Below are 13,075 nucleotides of genomic sequence, written 5' to 3' on the forward strand. Positions count from 1 at the left end.
ACTGGAGACCCGGAGGAAATTACCACCAGGACAGTGGAGGTCAGCGGTACCTTCATGTGACCGTTGTTTTTTGCACAATAGCATTGGCCTCTTTTCTCCGTTAGAACATACATCAACCAGCATCCTCACATGCTCCTATGGGATCAGGCAGAAGCCACCTGATGTCCAAACTATCCCTAGGAGCAAATATGCATGTGGATGAAAAGGTTGTTGCAGATATATAATTTGTCTTTTCCTGAACCCCCCTGACAAACTTGTTTGGTTCGTCTTCACAACATTTGTGGCCATTTTTTTGCTGCCACCCCACGGCAATTAATACTTGAAAATAAATGTGTGCTGTAATTCATCAGATCAGCTAGTACTAGAAAAGAAGAGGAAAGGGCTGTCTGCTATCTTTCATCAGTATCTGCAACAATGAGTGACTTATACTCAGATCAGAGCTTTGTAATGGCATAATAATGGAAGTACTGGCTGAAGGCAGCCAAGGGAAGAAGGTGATGATTCATTGGCATCTCTTATGTGTGACTTTGGTCCTGGAGCTGGTTGATTCTTTTTCTTAAGAATGATGTTGTCAGTTCTGTTGGAAATGCACTTGGTCGCAACTGCATACTGGACCAGCATTTTTAAAGACTTCAACTTGTGTAGCTAATGTTGCAGGAAAATGAGAAGGTCATTAGTGGCTTCAGTGTGCTATTCTAGACCTCAAGCATAATCTTTATATGCTCTTTGCTCTGAGAGGGCTGGAAAAACCAGTATCTTCCGTTGTAATGACTTCCAGTTTACAGCCTTCATTTGTTATATTTCCTCAATAGCTGTTGTGTTGAGATTAACTGCATAAATGGTCTGCAGCTGTCTGTTATGAATTAAGGGAGTTTAATCAAAGTATTTCTAATGTACAGCATAATGATAATACATGGGGGAAGTACTATTTAAGAGATAATGATGGCTTCAGAAGATCACTGTTGTAATGTTTAGTGCATATGCCTTCAGCATTGAATTTGTTGTTGTTCTGAATATGCTTAATGGATCAGTGAAAAGCTGCCTAATGTGGGATTGTTTGATGGGGCTGACAGAGCTGGAATTAGCCCATTGCTGTTTACTGCATACAGCCATTAAGATTAATTGCTGCCAGATAATTTTGACTGTTTTTATCTTCGGGAAAAAGTGTCACTAATGGGTTTATAAATTGGTTCACTATTACTAATAGTTAGGCCAGTGTAGCTGGATAGAATGTCAGACACTAATTCTAAAGATAAAGGTAAAAAGTATAAAGCATTATATGACTTGCTAGTTTTAAGGGATAATGTTATCTAATAACAGACAGACTGATATATGATGCTCATTAATGCTATTTCCCGGGCTTTGGGTTGAACCTAATAGATGCTAATAAAGTCTTATTTGATGTCCCATTAAAGAGCTCAATCTGTTTTCTGCATTAATGCACAATGTTGTTTATCACATTTTCAGTGACTAAAACCCAGACCCTCAATCTGTTACATAACTAAACAGTATCAAGACAGCGGTACCTATTTTTGTCTTTGTTTCGGTACAGTGAAGAATTTAGATACAGAGATCAAGTCTATATCCTTATGCTCTGCCTGCGCTGTACCTGATGACAGTTACCGTACTGTAAGATGAGGTGGGGGAGTGGTTATTTCTATTATTATTGCTGTTATTGTTACTATTGGCACTGGTGCAGGCATCAAAATTAGAGCAGCGGTTCTCCAAAATATGAATTAGGCTTGTTTTTTTAATGTTTACACACACAGGAAGGGGACCTCCCTTCCTAGAGAACGGAAATACCATGGTCCTAAACAGAGTAAATCAAGATAGAATGTGTTTAATGAAAAAGGGAAAAATAATTAATCCAGTAATTTCCCCGCCATCGCACATACACAGTCAATTAGGAAGCAAGTCTCCCTGCGACCAAAGAATATTTGCAACTTTCAGCACATTTTGGTGATTGGGAGTGCAACGTCCATATGTTTGAAGCTGTACACTTTCTTGCTCCCTGTGTGAGGACCATCTGCTTTTGCGGGCAACCTTACAAACAAAAGGTACCAGCCCACAGAATTTTGTTTCAAGTCCACCCAACTATGTATTCCCACCCAACTCGTTTTGTGAATCACTGGATGATCCTGAACAAAGCAAACCAGTCCTCTTATATTCAACAAAAGTTTCCTTACCTGGTTGCCTCAGGGCAATTCTGACTTGCCACAGGCTATCAGGTGAGCAATTACAATCTGTGTGCTTGTTATGTGTTCTCTGCCTGGTTCCGTTTTAACCTTTGGTGCTGTTTACATGCCCTTTTGTTTCACAAGGAAAACACAGCAGCACAAAGAACAGCCTCTGGATGTACAGATTTTACTTTTATGTTCCTTAAGTAGTGCTGAGATGAAATGTCCCACCATTTTCATTGGCATTTTCTCAGTGGATGAGGTTATTTCAGTGATTTTCAGGGTTGGCAAAAGGGGTGGATTATTGGTAGCAGTAATAGCTGTCCATCAGCTGCCAATCACAACTTTTGTCTTGGGTTGTCGCCTGGGAATAACGCTGGATGGTTATGGTGACCAGGTGGCACCCACTAGGAAAAGCACCTCCATTAAACTGATGGTGCTGACAAAAAGTGGGAAGCTGGCAAAAAGATAAGCTGGTTTCATTCTGTCCCCTTCTTAGCATTGAAGCAGAACATTCCCCCATACTAATTTTTGGGTCAACCCTACTTTTCATTTACTTCAACTAATTTTCCATCCACAGAACCATTGCTGCCACTGCCATCACCTCAAAACCTAGGTGGCAGCCATGAAATCACATCACAGCAGGAAAGTAGTTCTGGCTTTTTTGCCTGTGAATTTGCCCCAGATTTGGACAAAATAGTCTAATTGGAGAACTTTCAGTTCAACTGTGGTTATAGCAACAGAGTTGTGGAATTACTAGTTTTGTTGAACTTGTGCATATTCAGTTTTTATTTCAAAAAAGATGTCTTGTGAAAGAAGTGCTGCTGATTTCTCTTTCTGGTATCTGCTGCCAACACTGAAGCTGGTAGACCAAGGACCCTTATGGCCAAGTCTGAGGAGAGAGTGAGGAAGAAGCTTTGAGGAGACAGAACAATCAGAGTGGAGGAGCCCTTCAAAAGCAGCAGTGGTACTGCCCACTCTGACCTTACTACCAAGAGTGGCCCCAGTCCTGAGGTGATGGGGGTGGTGCTGAGGTGATGGTTGCACAGCATGGCCCCTGCCAGTATTTGTAAAGGTATCTTTTGAGAGGTTGGAATCTCTCACATACATGCATGACTTGCCACACTAGATATGGCAGCCTGGTGGAGTGGCCAGGATGAGACAATTGTATCCCCCTGTTCCATCATAGTGGGCCAGATCAGAGGAAGAGTTGTGGGGTAGCATCCACCCCTTCCCTTCCTGCATGAGGCCTTTGGGGTTGAACAAGAGGGACATCTGGTGGTGGCTTTCAGTAGCGTAGCCAGCATGGTCAAACATAACCAGAGGGAGTATAACAAAACCCTTCTCTTGCTGATCTTGCTGTAAGTCCACTAACTATTATTTTGCATGGCTAATTAATTTAAACAACATTTCAAGTTAAGCCTCAATTGTCATGATAAACAAGTACTTTCTGGTAGATACTTTGGGTGAGATCTTATTCATAAATGTCAACAGGAAAACAAACATTCAAAGTAGTTTTAACAGGCAGGATTAAAACCCCTGTCAAGTAGGAGGAATTGGCACACACCATGGAACAGCCTTTCACCTTCCAGGTGCATCAACCTCTGGTCATGCTGCTATATGCAATGGGTGTTTCATGATTCAGTGTTTGCTACAGAGACTTTCCATAATTACAGCCTTGATTACAACTACAATGAGTCAAGTAACCCGATGCTCTCATTTCCAAATCAGGTATATAGATGGACTTCTTTAAATAAAATCAGCAGTGAAGTAGACATCTGCATTCTCTTTCTGTTTATTAATGAAGCATCTGTTTTGTTCAAAACCAAAATAAGACACTTGGAAGAAAAAAAAACACATAAAAAAGTTAAGGCTCTTGTTCACCTGTGAACCAACGAAGTATGGAAATTGTTAATTAAAGCTTCTACCCTTGCTTCCGTGTCCTATAACCTGCAACCTGCCGAAGAAGAGGACTGGGAAAACCAAGAAAAAAAATATGAGGTGTTCACATTATGTGAAATGGTTGAACATCTTTATTGATGCGTAAATTGAGCTGGGAGTCTTAATTTATGTTAGTGTGTAAATCAAATTGTAAGAGCCTTTAACTCGTCTTTTAGGGTCAAACTACATGTTATAAGAAGTACACGCTTAGTGTTTCTGGGTGCTTCTTTTACTGGAAGTAATGCCTGTGGGGGTCCCAAATCAGATTGGGACAGTGACAAGGAGAAGAGGGACTTGAACCATTTTCCTCTGTCATGGTTCTGCTCTAGATCAGGTTTGCAATGGGGAGAACAGATAAACCTCTTTTCCCTCTTGCCATGCCATGCAGTTAAGCCTCTCTTCCCCCATGATCCAGATGACAAACCCTCTGGCTGCTACTGACAATTTTAAAAAGATAAAAATAAAATCAATTTCTCATGACTTGCGAATCCATCCTAAAAAATGCTCTCGGTGAATTAATTTGCCATCTTTCAACCCACACGTAGCACCTGCACTTTATTGTAGATGGTGAGACAGGCAATTTCCTCCCCCAAGGTGTTTCTGACCATACAAGTGAATGAAGGAAAGAGAAGGTTCATGTCCAGGTGTGGGGAAGTGAGTTGTATCAATTCACTAGCATGCAGTAGCCTAGCTAGAGCAGTGCAAAATGGTAAGTAGCTCAGGTTCCCAATCATGAGCGTAAGCAGGCCCTCCCACTCACCATTGGAGCCATTCAGGCAGCAACAGCTGTGTGTTGCTGTTGCTGCCTGAATGGTTCCAGGGGTGAATGGAAGGGCCTGCTTACACTCACATTTGGGAGCCTGCACTCCTGAACTCCAGATGCCAGATATGCTACTGCTTGCATGGAATGAGGGAAAGGGAGTTGCAGTCAGAAAAAAGGAACATGATGGTTCCTGCAACACAGACCCTGCTATTCAGAGCTTCTCAGCATTTTCCCAATTAGTCTGTAGCCCTACAATGTTATCTCCCCATGTAGTTGTATTTGCCTACCTATTGAATTAGACCAGCCCTTCTGTTGGGGTTGAAGAGGCAGTCCCAGGTCCTGCTTTGCAATCCAAGGAACTGAACATGCAGTACATATATTCCTTCCTGTTTTGCACTATTTGGTCTTTATGGCTCTTGCATTCTGTATTTGCCTAGGAAATGTTAAGATTAATGAAGACCATATCCTCTTGCACATTCCATGCCAGTGGTGCTTTTATTTCTACGGTGAAGTTGGCTTGATTGCTCCCCGCCCCTCAAACATTTCTTAGAATTCATGGGTATCTTTAGGGTCGATTGATTTCTTGCTATTTGTTTAGTCTGACTGTACCTCTTTAAAACAATAGTATGCATATGTACTTAAAATAGAAGTAAGTGGAAAACGCTGTACTCTCTATCTTTGCTGCATTTCTGGTGGATCCATTGATTGCTGTCAATGGATGGATTCCAAAGAAATTAAGCATGCCAAAATGCCATTAATTTCAAGGGGAATTAAATGCTGTTCTCCCCACTTTGGGTTCCTTGCCTTCCTCTGGATTGTACCCGGGGCCTCTTTGAATCTTTCAGGACACAATACCGTGAGCCTGTGCAATGATATGTGGTGGCCTCATCTGTAATGGTGCGTGACTATAATGGATTTCCAAACTTTGCCTCACCAGAACTAAAGTTACCAAATTATGTCATTAAAATTTAAAATTGACCTCATTAAGAATACAAGGGAACAAATGTCTGTAGTTAATACAGCAAATTAAATGGGTTGGATTTTCTTTTTTTTAAGTCTGATTTAAAAAAAGAAAATCAAGGCATAAAAATATTACCCTGCAATTAAAACATTTCATATGTAAGATTCGCTCCTTCAGACAGTTTGAGGCCAATTCTTTCCAGTCTGCAGCTATTACAAGGAAGAATTACATAACTTGCTTTTTCTGCAAATTGCTGAAGCCATACTGGCGCTTCATTATTAAAATCAAGTAGGGAGGAGAAGAAAATGAAGTATTCCCTCTGGCTGCAGTAATATTAGTTTGGCCCTCCCTCCCCCTAGTCGTTCCTTCCTGGTAGCTCATAGCATAATATCTCTGTTTTGTGCAATGTGTATGACCAAATCAGAGGGATACAGCGATTGCTGCTTTATCTTCTGCATTGTCTTCATGCTTGTTTTTACATCAATGAACTCGGCCTACACACCAGGTTAAAAATGTGGGAATCATATTTGGACCTCGGAAACAACGCATGTATTTGGAAGCAACTGCCAGTTCAAGCTGTAGAGTAATCAAAGTTCTAAGTTAGCATTTCTCAACGTTTGTCAGGGCCCCACTGTACCACTTTGCGCGGTCCACCTACTGGAAGTACCACTGGAAGTGACTGGCAATGATGTCATCACCAGTTACATCCAGGTTGGGAGGCCAGGTGCAATATGACCAACACTGGCAAGAAACACAGGCAGATAGGAGGGCTTTTTTTGAGCAAGTGAAAAGTGCACGCTGGAACTCTGCTTGCCAAGCCAAGCCTACTATTGCTGCTTGTTACATTGTGTTGCTGGTCTTGCTGCCAGGCGGCAGGGGTCTGGGGGTCCTGCAAGCACCACCTGAAACCACCTCGGTTACCACCAATGGTACAAGTCCCACTGAGTAAGAAACACTGTTCTAAGTTGATCTTGTGGGGGAAATGTGAGTGTCCACAATTAATAAGGGCTGTTGTGATGGTGATGAAACTCTGGCAGTGATTGGCTAAGCTGCCCTTGTGTCACTAAAGGATTTGGAGGCAGCAGGGTCTCTAGCTGCCATTGGTTGAACTGTTCTTTAAGATTCAGGAACCAGGCACCCCAATTCTAATGGTGCTGCCTGTGCCATGGTACTGCGGTGCCAAAATGGCCACCATTGTAACCTGTGAGGCCAGGGAGGCAGCCGAAGGTCTCCTTGAGGTAAAGGGACAGTTCCCTTACCTTGTGTCAAACCCCGGCATCCTCAACAGGTCTACTCAGATCTAGACCAGCTCAATGGCTGGCACAGAACTGAGTAGACACACGTAGGGCTTTCAGGCACTGGATAGGATCTGGCAGTAGCCTCCTTTGCCATCCCTGACCCCTCCTGCACCTGAACCACCCTCCTTTCCACTCTCACCCTGCCCAGTGTCACCCCTACATCACCATCCCTCCACCCTTTCCCCATTCTGGAACGCCTTCCCATGCTTGATGGGGAACCTACTGCTGATGGCTCCTGGTGGTCCTTTGACCAGCATGGAAGCCCAGCGCTGCCTCACGCTATCCTCTCTTCTGGTACCGTCATCTTTCTGGCAGCTGAAATGTGCTGTATAACATGCTTGCAACAGTCATTTCCTGGGCAGCAAGCAGGAAACTGGCACTGGTTCAGGTTAGAATCGGGCCGTTAATCATACTGACTTCAATGGCACCAACTATGTGTGCAGGGTAGGGGTGGTAAGCAGAAAACAAGGTTAAATCTTTTTCCCAATATATTTCACCCAAAAAGATTATTGGCCCCATTGCTGGCAACTTGACTGGGGTCATGTATTTGCAGTCCCAGCTCCCAGGTCCTGCTTTGCAGTCCAGGAAACTGAACACAGCACCCATCTACACATATGTCCCCCCCCCCATTGAATCAGGGTCCTTGCATGCCTAGCAGAAAATTCTGGAAGCTGTACTCAAGACTGTAGTCTTTGTGAAACTTTGGTTCACTGGTTAGATGCATTCAGATGCTGGAAACACAGTTAAAATGACATTTTCATATTTGTGCATGAATATTCAGTCACTTAAAAAACCACCCATCCAACTGAGCAGCTATCAAGACATTAAAATGCAGATGAAATTCCATACACTGGAAGAACCACCTCGTATTTAACATTTATTACTCATTCATAACCTCCTGAAAACTTCAGACAAAAGACATTTTTAATGTTAACATTCCACTTATCCTTTTGGCATTTGAGGATGGCACTGTCTCCCGTAGTCTGGAACTTGTGGCTCTGATGATGTGTTCAGGTTTTAAAATTTCCTAAAAAGTGTGGAAATAACATATTGCCGCAGTGGTCTGGAAGCAGTTTCAGTGGGTGAGGGAGATGTCACTGCTCTGCAAAAACACAAACATTAAACTAATTGATGAGTCATGTCAACAGGTTTTTTTAGTGGCCTGAGTACACTACATCATTGGTTCCCAAACTTTTTCAACGGGCAGCTTCCTTGACCTACTGGGCCATTGGCCATTGGCCATTGGCCAGCTCCCCATTAGGGCATCAATCCTTTACATTGTATATGGTGGTGGGTTTTTCATGAGGCTGGTTTCCATGGCTGCCCGGGGAATCACGGCCCAGAGTTTGGGCACCACTTCACTACATAATCAAATAGAACAGGGGTGGGCAAACTTTCAACTTTAGGGATCCTGGACTATTAACAATTGTATAGGAGAGAGAATTTCAGCAGGTTCACCTACTGAACCTCATTTCAACAGGTGCACCTACTGAAATTCTCTCTCCCACACAATTGTTAAAGGTCCAGGATCCCTAAAGTTGAAAGTTTGCCCATCTGAGATAGAAGATAGTTACCTTTTGTAGTGAGAGAACTGACCAAAAATAAAAGTTTCTTTGCTATTGCTTTTACTTTGGCTACTCCCAATACTCTCCCTACTATTAATTTTTCACACTTAGAACTGGGTCTCAATATGCAAGCTCATTACTCATCATTCAGTGTCTTTTCACTCCAGCTAGATCTACGCATGTAGTGAAATGAGATGAGAATTAGTGGTCGAGCTCTGAGAAGGCCAAATGGATTATCACTTCTGCTGCAGGTGGTAGCTCATGTTTTTGTTGGCACACATCCAGTGAGAAGTTGCATGGGTGCCACTGTGCCTCTCAGGTAATGCTCACTGAGCCTCTGGGCAAGCTAACTTTTGGCTTACAACATCACGTATCCAAAAATGTGTAATTATTCCACAACTGAAAAAAAAGAAAACATTATCAATTAAACATTATTTTAAATCCATGGCAAGATTATTGCATGACTCTAGATGTCAGTTTTGTGCTCCTGTCCAGCTTGCTCACAGGGCAGGTGCCCTGATGCCTGCCCAACAATCATTACATTGAGGCTTATGCCGGTGAAGGTCTATGAAGGTCAGGCTGCCAATGTAACCAGTATCAGATACTTAGGGCACAATCGTGATATGCCCTTGGGCCAGCAAAAGTCCCTTGCGCTGGCCCGGGAAGGTCACAAACGTGCCTTAAAGCACATTTGTGCCTCCTTTCAAGTTGGGGAGGCCAGAGCAAGGATGTCTGCCAGACTTCCTGTGCCAGAGCAAGACCCCAGCTGGGTGAGTTCGTGTCAACCGAGCTCGGTCGGTGCAGGGGTTTGGGGGGACCATGGGGTGGGTGGGAAGGAGGTTGGGGAGTAGGCGTTTTGAAGTGCAGGAGACGGGCAGCAGGCAAGCCCATGGGCAGGTGGCGGGGAAGTGGGAGTGGGGCCAAGATCCGGCACTTATGCCAGATCCTAGCCCCATCTGAGCAACCCGTGGCAGCTCTGGGCTGCTCAGATTTGCGCCACCTCTTCAGGTGGTGCAGATCCAAGTAGACCTATTGGGGCTGCTGTGGTTCTACCCAGGATAAGGGGAATTCTTTCCCCTTGCCTCGGGCTGAACCACAGCCAGCCCCAAACTTGTGCTGGGTACAGCACAATCCTACTGGCCTGCCTGTTCTAGCACAAGTTAGGATTGCGCTGCCCAAACTTCGCCAAAAAATCTAAATGGAGAGAAAACCTGTTAAAGGGCTTATTCTCTCAGAATGCTTGCATATTGAACTTATTCTCCTCTTAAAGACTGGCTTAAAGTAATGAGTTCTTCACCAAAACACTTCTTTTCTGGGTTTTTTGATTCTTGGTGAAAGAATGAGCATGTTTTTCACTATCTCAATATATTCCTTGACCAGAGAAATACATGTAGGATTCCCCCCAACAATTTTAGTAGGTGTCACCCGTGTCCTATCCTTTTCCTAGTGATCACACTCTGGACAGAAGCATGGCTTGATTTATGAGTGCAGCTTTCTCGAAGAATGTCTTATTGCTTCTCTATCAGTCATATCAAAAACAGAGATGTTGCAGGATGGAAAATGAAACTCCCTGCTTCTTTCTGTACAATCTATTTCATATCTTTCAAAATGTATATTTAATTTTTTTTTTTGCTCCTGCCCATGCTTAAAGAAAAACTCTTCCACTTGCAGGAATCAAGGGAGGGGGAACACAAATATGGGAGAGTTTATTTTTTTCAATGCCACTATGGTGCCACAAGCATGGATGGATATTAGTCTAGGCCTGTCCTAGAGACATTTATAAAATAATAAAAAGGAGCTCTGCCACAAGGAATAAATTTACTGACAAGTAACCATGTGGGCATGAGGATTTAGGGATACCAATCCAGACTGATAGTTTACTCTTTGCAACATACATTGTCTTTGTATCAGTGCAAGCTTGCTTATGAGCCCAGTTCTGGCCAAAATGGTAGGATACAATTTTGAAAGAAAGAACTCACAGTTTAGGTAGCTAGGATGTCCTTTCATCACTGTTTGTAGGTAGGTGGTTAGGTTGGATAGGATTGAGTGGTGACATAGCTTCAGCTTGGGGCATGTAGGGCTTTTTAATCTATAGTGGGTCTGGGTGATGATAGGTATGACATCTTCATCTCCTTCCCTCTCTCGCTCTCATTCACGCACAGTTGCGGATCTTCCATTAAGTCTGATGGGGCAAATGTCTAGCGGTGGGAGCCTGTAGGACCCTGTGGAAGCCTCCCTGAGGCTCCCAACTGGGTTGGAAACTGTGCTTCTGGTCTCCGAACACAGTTCTGGGTCGTGCAAGGCTCTGTGAGCCTCAGGTGAGTGGGGGGGGGCAGATTTTTGTGCAGGGAGGCACCGACAGCCCACGGGGGGGCACCATCGCGGACCTTTTCCCCAGGGCACAGGGCTGGGGAGGTCTACTGCTGCTCACACACATCCACTTATAGTCAATTATGGTCAAAATTTTCATGGTCAAAATACCTGTTCCTAATGTGTAAGTAAATAGGGTTGTACTTTTTCTTGTTTGGTCAGATACTAATAGCTACATTGTGATCTCATGGTTAAGAGTGCACCTGATATAAGGGTTCTGACACCCACTTGGATTAAGAATCTTTAAAATACAAAGTCCACTGTAATGTAATGTAAGGGCCCAACATACTCCAGATGGCTTCCAATTTCCAGTGTGCTGAGCACGGTAGGTGGCCAGCAATCTCAGCAAAGCCAAGGCAAGGTCAGGAGACTAAGCAGTGACCACAAGGGGACCTGTCCAGAAAGTCATTGCATCTGGGAGTTGGGCTATGGACCTGTACCATTTGTGGCTACCAGGCATCAGTCCAATCCTAACGAACACCCCCAACCCTATTGTGACCTTGCATTTTGGCAGTGCAAAGTCCTATGGCTTTTGCAAATGGTGACACACCATTTTGCACAGCTGGGCCGCCACTGCAAGTGGTGAGTGGCCACTCACTAGTGGCCTTGCAACCTCCCGTGCCAGTAAGTCAGTACAGGGGGCAGGCAGGAGGCAGGGATGGGAGGAATAGGGCTGAGAATGGGGCGGGGAATTGGCAGATCAAGGCTGGGAAGGGGGCAGTATAGGTGACAGTATCCCCCTTCTTGGCCTTGATCCACCTTTCCAGGTCCGCTCAGAACACTCAGACACGTTCCCTTACCCAGAAGATACTTCCAGGTTCCCTATCCCCTGGAGGATGCATCATGTGCTCCAGTGGCATGGCAGCATGGGTGGTGGCGCTGGTGATAGAATTGGGCTGTGAATCCCCCCACCAGTTCAGCTGTGCCACCTGTCCCACCCACCCCCACTGCTGGCTTACCAGTTCTGTCGGGGACAGTGGGCTCTAGTGACAAGGCTGCAGCGTCGCTGCCTCTTGCACCATCCACTGACAGCGCACTGTTCTGCTGTCATAAAACCTCCCTTGTGCCAGCTCAATCTTAGGATTAGGCCATGTGACTCTTTTGAGACAGCCTACTTTCTCCTGCCTGGTGGGTGTACTAGAGTGGTCCTGCTCTTCGCTATACTGAAGGTTTCTTTTGCTTCAGGCTTTTGTAATGTGTTACCACATGCTGCCAGCTGAGCAGTTTGGGCTCACTGCCATCTTGATTCTTAAGATCTCCGTGGTGGTCATAAGGGACCTAGAACTAAGGGGAGACCAGCTTTGGATCTTCCAATTCTGCAGGTTCTTTGGATGGGATATCATCCTGGGGCAGGGTCTTGGGGTTTTCTTTAAGGTGTCCTGTCAACCCCTAGTCCTGGTCTGTGCTGGGGTCCATGCTGAGGTGTTCCTCTGATGTGGCATTCTCATCAGCGGGGCTTATGAGAGGAATTTTATCAGGGGATACAAAGTTTCTTTTGGACCCCTTTGCACAGAGGGAGGAGTGAAACAGAGCGGGAGAGGGTGGTGATGGGGGAACAGAATAGGGTCAGGGAGGGGCAAAGCAGGGTAACGGGAGAGTAGAGACAGCTGGAAAAGTCTTTGGAACCCAGGTCTACTCACCCATGTGGCATTAGTAGTGTCCCCAGCATCCCATACAAGCAACAAGTCTGAGTAGACAGGAAAATGTCAGATCTCAGGAAATTTCTGGGCCCCTTACTTTGGCTCCTGGGCCCCCCTTTTGACCCTGGGCCCAGGTACAAATTACCCCCTTTACCCCCCTCTCCTAGGCCCTGCTCATCAGATTTGCGCTCTGGAAGCTGGCAGGTCCTGACACTGCCTGTTGCATCTAACTGCCTGCAGCTTTGACTTAAATGGAATGCAGTCACCTAAGGGCACAATCCTAACCCCTTATGTAAGTGTTTTCGAGCACTGGCAGAGTGGTGTCAATGGAACATGTACTGCATCCTGCCGTTGGGTGTC

The sequence above is a fragment of the Tiliqua scincoides genome, chromosome 3 (assembly GCF_035046505.1).
Source record: "Tiliqua scincoides isolate rTilSci1 chromosome 3, rTilSci1.hap2, whole genome shotgun sequence".
Taxonomy (NCBI): Eukaryota; Metazoa; Chordata; class Lepidosauria; order Squamata; family Scincidae; genus Tiliqua; species Tiliqua scincoides.